Source organism: Felis catus, chromosome B4 (assembly GCF_018350175.1).
Source record: "Felis catus isolate Fca126 chromosome B4, F.catus_Fca126_mat1.0, whole genome shotgun sequence".
Classification (NCBI taxonomy): domain Eukaryota; kingdom Metazoa; phylum Chordata; class Mammalia; order Carnivora; family Felidae; genus Felis; species Felis catus.
Window position 1 is genome coordinate 26,876,003 of NC_058374.1, and position 12,079 is coordinate 26,888,081.

Below are 12,079 nucleotides of genomic sequence, written 5' to 3' on the forward strand. Positions count from 1 at the left end.
TAAGTCCCGACTTTTCCTTAGCTGGGTGCTGATTACATCGTCCTTCTTGTGGGAACAGGTGCCGCCTCCCAACAGACGACTTGTGTCCATGCTCTTTGCGTGTTTTCTGTCACTTAGATTTCTCATGCTATTTATTGCCCCGTTTCCCTTTTGTCCCAGGGCCCATCTCTTCCTCCCTTATCTGTGAGTCCCCGTCTCAGCTCTCGAGGGTTATCTTTCTCCCCCCAGGACATGGATACCTTTTTCAAGATTTCCCGTGCAGTTCCCAGGGTAGGCTTCCCGCCCTTTTTACCTTTCTTTCCTTCTCAAATGCTTTAGTGCGATTTCTCCAATTACGTCTCTAACGAGAGGAGGGCACGTTCTGATGAGCACGGGTTTTTAAATGCTTCCAATATAACTAACAACAGAATGAATATTCTACTTTCCTTCCCCCCCCCCCGCCCCCCCCCCCGGGGTTTCACCGGAGAAACATTTGTTACTGAATTTGAGGAGATAAGGGTTTCCCTTCAGCTGTACTTGAGGGGGTGCAGGACTCGTGATAGCTCAGCCGGTCCTCGATTGTGTGTGTTTCTTCCCTAGTCAGGCAAGTTCCACATTGGAACATTCTGTTCTGTGGTCCTCACGGGTAGCAGCAGTGATGGCGATGGGGATGGTGATCCTAGGAGTCTTAGCTAACATTTCTCCAGTGTTTCCTACATGCCGGATACTGTGCTCAGCTCTTCATTCGTGTACTTTATTTCGTCCTCCCAGGGGTCCTCTGATTTACAGACTTTTTAAAAAGTTGATTTATTTATTTGGAGAGAGAGAGCCAGAGAGAGAGAGAAAGAGAGACAGAATGTGAGCAGAGGAGGGGCAGAGAGAGAGAGAGAGAGAGAGAGAGAGAGGGAGACACAGAATCTGAAATAGGCTCCAGGCTCTTAGCTGTCAGCACAGAGCCCCCGCTCGGGGCTCAAACCCACGGACAGCAAGATTGCGACCTGAGCCGAAGTCGTACGCTAAACCCACTGAGCCACCCAGGCGCCCCAAGAGTTGGACGCTTAATTGCTTAACTGACTGAGCCACCCAGACGCCCCTGGCTTATAGAACTTTTATCATGTCATTTTACAAATGAGGAAACAGATTTAGAGAGATTAATGAATTTACCCAAGGCTGGATGATGGCACCGGCATTCACCTGTACTGACCACACCATTTGTCACCAGTTTGGGTCGCCATATATACAGATGCATTCTCTTTAGGCTTCATCAAAGGATTTGTCAAGGCACAGGAATATTAGTTACAACATTTGGGTGTGTTCCGTTTCACCTCCCACCGCTCCCGAGGAGTGTAGTTCGGGGTTTCCACTGTTTCTGAGATTAAGCTTCCCTTTGGGTAAGAAAACACTGGAGCCCCCAAGGTGAGCCCTAAGTGCAACCAGCAACCAAGGCTGACGCTTCATCAGAAGGCATAGCGCCCAGGGCCCATGATACTTATAGGGGTCCGCGGAAGTGGTGCCATTTCTTTTAAGATCAGAAGGAAAAAAAATAAACTTCCGGGTCAAAAAAATGCTTTTTTAAATACGTAATACTAATATATTTGTCTTTATATCAGTGCAATCATAGAAGGCCGATTTTCTTTCTTGATTGATTGATTGATTGAAGAAGCCCATGAAAGCAACATGCCAGGGCCCATGAAAGTCCCCATAGGGCCGTGCCAGCACAGGGAGGGCACTGGGCCTCTTCGCTGGCACTTTTGTTCTCAGCCATCTCCCCAGCATGGAAGGGAGAGAAGGCTCTGGAGTCAGACCCTCTGACTGGAGCCCTTCAATCAGGCCATTTGCTGATCTCTTCAGACCCTCCCCTTCCTCACTAGCGACGTAGAACTCCTGTCAGTGTGAGGACGCAGTACAACATGGCTGACCCGGAATAAGGGCTCAGGGGGTGTGAGCTCTCCTCTCCACCTGTCCTGCTTCCCCAGTCGCAGAGGTGGCCAGAAGCCGCGTCTGAAATGCAGAATCCACGGAAAAGTAGCATGGAAAAGGAAGAGGGACGAATAACCCAATGACAGGGTTACATGCACCCAAATAAAAAGTGCATTTTATTTTCAGACAACATTGAACGCATGCCCATGAATTTTTGCCTATAACATTCTGAAGTCTACGTGCGGTCGTGGTTTAGGATTGAGTAAACGGGTCTAGAAGCAGACTGCCTGGCTTGGAACTTGGTTCAATCGCTTACCAGCTATGGAATCTTGGGAAGTAAGTAGACCTTCTGGGTTTCAGTTTTCCCATCTGTGTAGTGGGAGTATTCACTGTAATTAACCCTATCAAAGTCGTTTTGTGGTTTAAATGAGTTAACAACAACTTCTAGAACAGAGCCCAGAATAAGGTGTGAGCTCATTAAATATTGGTTACATTGTTGCTCTTGACCAAGAGAATGAGCTTTTTGTGCTTAGCTTCTCAGACTTTTCCCTCTGTATTTATCGATCATTCTTTGCTTTCTACCTCTGGTCATTTGCCCATCACATAGGAGACACCACTCTCTCTCATAGTTTATTCTATTTTTAAAAATCTTTATTCTTATGATGTTTTTGCAATCCTTACCAAAATACCAACAGCATTTTTCACAGAACCAGAACAAATAACGCTAGAGTTTGGATGGAACCACGAAAGACCCTGGATAGGCAAGACAGTCTTGAAAAACAAGAGCAAAGTTGGAAGGAGCAAAACCCCAGATTTCAAGGTATGCTAAAGTTGTAGTTGTGGTAATTGGGGCGCATGGCTGGCTCGGTCAGTAGAGCACGTGACTCTTGATCTGCGGGTTGTAAATTCGAGCCCCACGTTGAGTGTAGAGATTACTTAAAAAAAAAAATTGTAAAAAAAAAAACCCCACCAAAGTTACAGTAATCAAAACTGTATGGTCCTGGCACAAAAATGAACACATAAATCAATGGACCAGGACAGAGAGCCCAGAAATAAACCCACAATTATATGGTTAATTAATCTTCAACAGAAGAGGAAAGACTATGCAAAGACAGTCTCTTCAACAAATGGTGTTGGGAAAACTGGACAGCAACATGCAGAAGAATGAAACTGGCCTTTCTTTTCTTTCTTTTTTTTTTTTTTAAATTTTTTAAAAAAAATTTTATTTATTTTTGAGACAGAGAGAGAGAGAGCATGAACAGGGGAGGGTCAGAGAAAGAGGGAGACACAGAATCCGAAACAGGCTCCAGGTTCTGAGCTGTCAGCACAGAGCCCGACGCGGGGCTCGAACCCACGGACCGCGAGATCATGACCTGAGTCGAAGTCGGACGCTCAACCGACTGAGCCACCCAGGCGCCCTGAAACTGGCCTTTCTTACACGATACACACACAAAAAATTCAAAATGGACGACAGACCTAACTGTGAGACCTGAAACCATCCAAATCCTAGGAAAGAACACAGGCAGCAACCTCCTTGACATCAGCTGTACCATTTTTTCTAGACATGCCTTTCCTGAGGCAAGGGAGACAAAAATAAACTACTAAGACTACACCAAAATAAAAAGCTTCTTTACAGCAAAGGAAATAACCAACAAACCAAAAGACAATGTATTGAGCGGGAGAAGGTATTTGCAAATGACATGTCTGATAAAGGGTTTCTATCTAAAATATACAAAGAGCTTACATGACTCAACACACACACACACACACACCACAATCTAATTAAAAAATGGGCAGAAGACATGAATAGATGTTTCTCCAAAGAAGGCATCCAGATGGCCAACAGATACATCAAAAGATGCTCAACGTGACTCACCATCAGGGAAATATAAATCAAAACCACGATGAGTTATTACTTCACGCCTGTCACAATGGCTACAATAGAAAATTCAGGAAACAACAAGCATTAGCAAAGATTTAGAGAAAAAGGAACCCTTGTGCACCGTTGGTGGGAATGCAAACTGGTGCGGCCACGATGCCAAACGGTATGGAGTTTCCTCAGAAAATTAAAAATAAAACTACCCTATGATCCAGGAACCGCACTACTGAGAATTTACCCAAAGAATATGAAAAATGATAACTTGAAAGGATGTGTTTAATGCAGCATTATTGACAAGAACAAAATTATGGAAGTAGCCCAAATGTCCATGAATAGATGAATGGATAAAAAGAGATGATATACATACCATAAAAAAGAATGACATCTTGCCATTTGTAACCGTATGGAGGGATCTAGAACGTATAATGCTAAGTGAAACGAGTCGGAGAAAAACAAAGAACATGATTTCACTCACAGGGGGAGTTTAAGAAACAAAACAAGTGAACAAAGAAGAAAAGAGAGAAACTAACCCTCCCCCCAAAGGAAAAACCAAAACAAAACTAGACTCTTCACAATAAAGAATAAATTGGTGGTTACCAGAGGGGAGGTGGGTGTGGGGGATGGGTGAAAGAGTTTACGTAAAAGGGATTAAGAGTACACTTATCATGAGGAGTACTGAGTAAGGTACTGAGTTTCTGAATCACCATATTGTACACCTGAAACTAATGTTAACACTTGTTAGTTAACTATATTGGGATCAAAATAAAAAGGAAAATATATACAATAGTTGAAATCGTCATCACCATAATTATTGTTATTTAATTGACGTATAGCTGGCCTAATATTATATTAGTCTCAGGTATATAACATAGTGATTTAGCAGTTATTTACATTACAAAATGCTCACCACAGTAAGTGTAGTTACCATCTGTTGCCACACAAAGTTACATAATATTATTGACTATATTTCCTATGGGTACTTTTCGTCCCCATGACTTATTTCATATTTGGAAGTTTGTATCTCTTAATCCCCTTCACCTACTCCTCCAGTCTCCCCACCGGCAACCACAAGTTTGTTCTCTGTATCTTTGAATCTGTTTCTGTTTTTATCGGTTTTAGATTTCACACACAAGTGAAATAGAGGACATTTGCCTTGTCTGGCTTATTTCACTTAGCATAATGCCCTCCACGTCCGTCCATGGTGTTGTAAATGGCAAGATCTCGTTCTTTTTTACGGCCGAGTAATATTCCATCGGATATGCAATGTAGCAGGATTCTCGTGCAGAGTCGTGACACCGAGGCTTTTCTTTCCAGAAGGCAACTTTATTCCTGCCGGCACTGCTCAGTTGGGTTCGTACCCGAGGAACTGAGCCCCGAACGACCCGTGGTGTAGTTTTTTCATACATTTTCTATTTCTTTGTCTCCCATATATGGTAACACACACAAACATGTAGTCTGATTAAGTAGTCTTAGTTTACAAGGTTGTGAGGGATGTTGTCACCTACGTGCATAGCCAGGTTACCTTGAAGGTTTTCTTTTCTCTTTTCTTTTCTTTTCTTTTCTTTTCTTTTCTTTTCTTTTCTTTTTTCTTTCCTCTTTTCTTTTCTCTTTTCTTTCTTTTCTTTTCTTTTCTCTTTCTTTTCTTTTCTCTCCTTAGGGAGGGGACCCTACCACAATACCACTTCTTCTTCATCCTTTTATCAGTCGATGGACACTTAGGCTGCTTCCATATTTCAGCCAATGTTGCAATATAAAAAAAAAATGAGAAAATAAGTAAAAAAAGGGGCGCGCCTGGGTGGCTTAGTCTGTTGAGCTCCGACTTTGGCTCAGGTTTGTGAGTTCGAGCCCCGCGTGGGGCTCTGTGCTGACAGCTCAGAGCCTGGAGCCTTCTGTGGGTTCTGTGTCTTCCTCTCTCTGCCCCTCACCCACCCATGTGTGCGTGCACACACACACCCACTCTCTCTCAAAAGTAAACATAAAAAATTTTAAAAAAATAACGTTGCAATAAACATAGGGGTGCTTACATCTTTTCGAATTAGCGTTGTCATTTCCTTCAGGTAAATGCTCAGAAAGGAAATTACTGGATCCCTCGGCAGTTCTATTTTTAACTTTGTGAGGCAACTTCATCCTATTTTCCACAGGGCCTGCACCAGTTTACATTTCCACCAACAGGGCACCAGGGCTCCCTTTTCACCACATCCTCACCAACACCTGTTACTGCTTGTCTTTTTCGTACTGGCCACCGTGACCGGTGCGGGATTCTGATTGTTTGTTTCGAATCGTGCCCTTTGCAGAGCGTGGGCCTAAACACCCACATTCTACCCAGCAGAACAGCAACATAGCACCCACATTGCATCCGTAGCCAGGCTCTCAGTTACAGCCACAGAGTACGACTCTGGCTGACACAAGCAAAAGGGGGGAAGGTATGGTGGCAGAGGGTGGGAGAGGAGGAAGCAGCAGGAAGCAGAGATCACAGAACCCGTGGGATTTGCTCCTTGGACTTGGTAAGGATCCGCAGGCGCTTCAAAGAACCAGGGAACAGGAAGGTGCGGAACTGTCTTATAAACCAGCACGGCCTGGTGGGATTTGTCTCTCACCTTCTCGCCCCCGCGTCTTCACACGTCCCTGCCGTGGCGACATGGCAGCAGTCCACGATTCGGTCTCAGGAGCGAGTTGGCCAAGCTTGGGGACATCGCCGTCCTCTGCACCTGTCGGGTGTGGTAGGGAAGTGGCTCCCCCGGTGGGAAGCCACACGCAGGGCTCACTCTAACTTATTTCCCTGTGCCCTCAAGGAGGAGAGTGGATGCTCAGGTCCCCAAAAGGACAAAGGGCCCCCAGAGTCCGCCAACACCATCGTGTGGCGGGGAGTTGAAACAAAAGATGCTGGTCCTCTTCTGTTGCATCAGCGGGGCCGAGGGCTGGGGTGTCTCCCACTTGCTGGCTGCCCCCCCTCCACCTCGTTAGCTGGGTTTGGGTGACAGCACTGAAGAGCTGCCCACCCCGGGCCTGCAGGACATGCGGTGCTCCAACCCCTCCTGGAGCATGCGGATTGACCCCAGATCTCAAAGGTCTCCATCCTTTGTTCAATGATCACACTTAGGGGGCAGGTCCGTTATATTTAACACAAATGCCTTCTGCAGTAACTGAAGATTTCCTCCTTTCTTAGAATCATTAAAGGTCACCCTTCTCCTCTTTTCCAGAATCAGCCTGCGTACCTGGAACATTTTCTGACTACTGCAGAGAGAAGTCTGGATTTAAGGAAAGAACCAGGCACGCTGGGTTTTTTGCGGGAAGGGAACCTTCTTTCTCCATCGACGCCGGGGCCGGGTGAGGCAGGAGAAAGACGCAGGGGGATCTGCCTCTCTCCCTTCACAGCCCCCAGAGCAAACCCCGGATGGGGGGGGTAGGCTTTGGGGGCCTGGGAAGTGCAGCTCAGGCTCTCCCTGGACCTTCCCTGCTCCTAAACAATTTGGTCCGGAGCCTGCCGATCAGCGACTGTTGTGTGATTTTTCTTTTCCACAAAACAATTACAAGTGCAGGAGACAGTGTGAATACCGGCTTTGTTTGGATACGGTATATTTCAGTGAAAATCACAGTATTTCCTCTTATATTTGCTCCTTTCGTCCCCTCAGCTCCAGAGCGGCCACCGCCTGAGTTTCAGGCATTCCAGAACGGCCGAGCGCTTGTGGGCGCCCAGCGTGAGAACCTAAGAAACAGCTCCGTGAGCTCACAGCTCTTTGCTGTGCTGCAGGGGCCTTTCCTGAGGTTTAGATTTAAAATTCCACTTTTTAACAGAACAACACAGCTTTTGAGCAGAAAGAGGATTTTAGAGATCATCAAATAAAACGCCCATTTCGTAGACGTGGAAACAGAGATCCAGAAGGATTAGATTACTTGTTCAAGGTCACATGCTGCATGACTCCCAGAGCAGGACTTGAAAACTGGATCCCCAAACGCCTACCCTAGTGGTTTTCATTTGGAGACGTTCAAATAACGACACTCAGGTTGTTGCCTCTTCTTGTTGTTCACTGGATAACTTATTTGTCTCTCATTTTTTTTTTTTTTTTTTTTGATTAATCCCCATGTGCCTGTTGCTACTTCAGGCATCAGATAGCCCTGCTTTCTTTGAGATGTCACGTGTGATTAGCGAGATATAGTGGCGTCTCTTGAGTTTCCGGGTAAACTGAAGCATTGGAACCACAGGCTTTCCTCATTGGAACTTTTTTAAACAAACAAAAAATGCACTTAAAAAGAAGTTTCCATTTTTAGTTCTCGTTCTGTTAGAAGCTGCCCAATCTTAGATGCATTTCCAGAGAAGTCTGTGGCCCCGTTTACTGAGATATGAAAAACATGTTCGGCGCAAGGTGACACGTGGGCTGTCCACGTTTTGTGCACACCCTCTGAATGTCACACTGTGTCAAGGGCTCCACGAAAGGGTTGAGGGTCAGGCTGCCAACTGGTGACACGACTGGAGCTTCTCCCTCCTGCCTGCCTAAATTTCAGGGGCTGTCCCCAATCACCAGAGCGGGCGAGCCATACGCTGGTCTAATTCTTTTCCACTAGGAATTTAGAGATGCAGACAGAAGGCACAAGGCGTAGGGGTCCGCGGACGGAGGCAGTAAATTGGGTGGCGTCATCGTTAGGGGCTTGGGTTCCGCTAAGAGTGACCGGTGACGCGTGGGGCTAGTCTAGTACTTCCAATCATGCAGACTTGGCCTAAAGGCCTTTTTCTTGCCTGGCTGCTGGGTCCTTAGGCATTAGATTGCAGAATGATCCAGGACTTGGGTTTGCGGGGTTGGCTCCTGGGATAGGAAGGTGTATGAGCAACTAGCTGCAAGCCTAATAAATGGATTTCAGGAATTTCCAGGAATACATATTCAATATGCCACTTTCTGTTGAAAAATGAATAAATATAGCGTGTGGGAATGAATGAAGCACTTAGTGAGCGTTTCTCCATTGGCAGAGAGATGTAGCGTATGTGTGCTCGGAGCCTTTGGGAAATACGGAAACAAGGAATGCTTTGTTAAGAACTGAGAACACACTGGGATGCTTTCTGTGTATCACGCAAGCGCTGCATCATCACTCTGAATTCAACACATAGATTGTTTTATGTCCAGGATTTCTTTTTTTTTTTTTTTTAACTCCACGTAGCCCCTTGACTTGACTTTAGACCTCCATTTCATGGCCAAAGCATACATCCTGGAGGAATAGTTACCTTTTCTTTACTTAAAACAAGGACAACAAGAGTATCCTGGCTGAATGTTGTATTTAGAAAGTGACATTCCCACATCTGCCTTGTGAATTTCTTTCTTAGTCGAGTGGCCATTAAGACGGGGAAGATAAAGACGAGAAGAAATAGGACTCGTTGAAGTAAAGAATAACTTCCTTTTTATTAGGTTTAACTTGAAACCAGGTATCATATTTATATAAATACTGTGGAAAATATTTAACCTATTCATAAAGGTTAAGTAACTAACTGATAAGCTTTGTAGGCAAAGCATGTTCAAATGCTCCCACTAAACTCAAACCGTGCCAGGCAATTTATCAAATTTTCAAATGCATAACCATTAGGAAACAGGAAAGAAGTCTGAGGAACAGAAAGAATTTCTGATGAACAAACACAGTTGTTCATTGTAGAAATTGTTGTTACTTTATATATCAGAGGGTGCAAAGTGAGTCAAAAAGTCAAAATAACAGGATTTAGAGGAAAGCCTTAAAGGATACAATTTAGTCTTCAGTAAAGGCTAAGATAAATTACTTTGGCTGCTGGCTGGAAGAAATCAAAGTGGGGAGATATTTTAGCTGGTTCTCTTTCTCTGTAAACAGTACATGAAATGATTAGAGTAGCAAGGTTGAGAGGTCTGGGGATGCAAACAGAGCTTGGGGGAGACCAGAAAAACTGTTTATAAGAATACAAATTAGGCAATGATACATTTGTAGGTTTCTTCCTTGAATAGGATGACCGTATAATTAATCCTCCGACCAGGGTACCGGAGAGTGGAGATGCACCGTGTTAATAACTGTCAGGACCACAGGCAACCCCCAGGGCTGTCATGGGAGATCCAGAGCCTGTGGATGCCATTTCTTTGAACACAATGAATAAAACAGGCCGTCATCCTTTGGTTTTGTTTCTTTGGGGGGACTGGGGCTCTTGTGAACATTTTTAAGGATTTGTGTTATTTCTGTGGCAATGGAGAAAAAAAAAGTGCTCCTTAAAATCATCAGACAAAATGTATAACTAAAAAGTGAAAATCCGGAGCACCTGGGTGGCTCAGTCCGTTAAAGCATCTGACTTCGGCTCAGGTCACGATCTCGAGGTTCATAAGTTCGAGCCCTGTGTCGGGTTCTGTGCTGACAGCTCAGAGCCTGGAGCCTGCTTCGGATTCCATGTCTCCCTCTCTCTCTGCCCCTCCCCAGCTTGCGCCCTGTCTCTCTCTCTCACAGATAAATATTAAAAAAAATAAAAAAAAGTAAAGAGTGAAAATCCCACACACATTTGTACTTTCACCAAGAAGTGAAGATCACGTAGGAGCCCATCACCCAATGGCACCCACTATTGCCCTTTGTTATCTACCCACTGAATTTTTGCTATCGTCGTTATATATATTTGCATAAATGGGATCCTACCACACAAATTCGCTAATAACCTGAGCTTGGTCACTTTAGTATTGTTAATGTTAATATTATTCATATTGTGAATATCTTTCCATTCAATAAATGTTATTTTTAGTCACTGCATAGTTTTCTGTTCGTTCAAAAAGTACTATAATTTATTTAGCCAGTCCCCTATTTATGGACATTTGTTTCCAATGTAATACAAACAGCACTATAGTGAATGTTTGGGATACGCATATTTTTAAAAATATTTATTTGATTATTTCCTTGGGATTTATTCTTAGAAGTGAAATTTCTGGATTCCAGTGTGTGTGTGTGTGTGTGTGTGTGTGTGTGTGTGTATGTATGTAAATGTATAAATATAAATACATGTATATGTGTGTATATATGTACATATACACAAATATACATGTGTATACATATATACACATATATACACACATATATACATATGTACATATGTATATATGTACATATGTTTTTTTTTCAACTGCCAATAATCAGTTTCTCCTTGTAAGGTTTTATAAATTTTCCCGTCTACCCACAGAGTATGAGAATTCCTGTTTCATCACATCAGGGCTAACATTAGATATTAATAAGTAAACAGTTTTTTGCTAGTTTGAAAGATACAAAAGAGCATTTGGATTTAATATTCATTGCTGTGATTGGTAGTGAGATGAAACATCTTTTTCAATGTTTATTGGCCATTGGCATTTCTATTTTGAGAGACAGAGAGAGAGAGAGAGAGAGAGAATCCCAAGCAGACTCCGCACTGTCAGCGCAGAGCCCGACTCGGGGCTCGAACCCATGAACCGTGAGATCATGACCTGAGCCGATATCAAGAGTTGGATGCTTAACCGACTGTGACCCTGGCCATTGTTTTCTAATACCAGTTGCTTGTCTGTGTCCTCTAGGAATCACAGAGTTTCACAGCTCTCAAAAAGAAAAATACCTCTAAGAAAACTGACCTCTAAGGCAGTTCTTATGTTCTGGTTTTGGCATCTCTGTCCTTTCTGTTGCCAGAATACAGACCTCACTTTCGCTTCTCTCAACTTTCCCATCTACTCTGACACCCAGTCTGGTTTATTGCATTTCTGCTACGTTTCTCATATAGTTCCTCCATTCCACTTCTTCGCCCAATGATCTAGTTTGGGACGTTCTTTTCCTTTCTTTCAGAAGGCTCCTAACTAGTAACAAAGGGCCAGAGATGCTGATAGGTGCTGGCGACAGCCCCCAGGCTAGAGTTCAAGTTTCCCAAGTCCCATAAAAGTCATTACTATTTCCCTTGCTAGATTATTACTTACTCATTTGTGTACCTAATGCCTGGCGCATAGTATGTATTTGATAAAGGATGAAAAATGGTTTTTTCTCATCTCCTGTCTCTCTCGTCTACGTTGGATCTCTCTCGTCTACGTTAGCTCTCCAGAACATAAATATGATTAAAGACACTCTCCTTTAATATAGTCCCGCCCCCCCTACTATAGCAGGGTTTCCCCATCTCAGTACTGTTGACATTTGACCCAAATAATTCTTTGATGTGGGGGGCTGTCCCGTGCATTGTAGGATTATGGATGTCAGCAACACCACCCACCCCCTACTGTAACACCCCCAAAATGTCTCTAGACATTGACAGATATTCCCTGTGGGATGGGGGTGATGGGCTAAATGACCGCCGGTGGAGAACCA

The 12,079-nt window shown here is 44.0% G+C and overlaps 1 long non-coding RNA gene across 1 annotated transcript; it reads left to right on the top strand.

The window, feature by feature from the left end:
• Positions 1-991: 991 nt before the first annotated feature.
• Positions 992-10,149, top strand: LOC111561295. The gene is made up of 3 exons (XR_002743696.2): positions 992-2,235; positions 2,595-2,719; positions 6,979-10,149. It is a non-coding gene; the product is annotated as an uncharacterized LOC111561295 (long non-coding RNA).
• Positions 10,150-12,079: the final 1,930 nt, after the last annotated feature.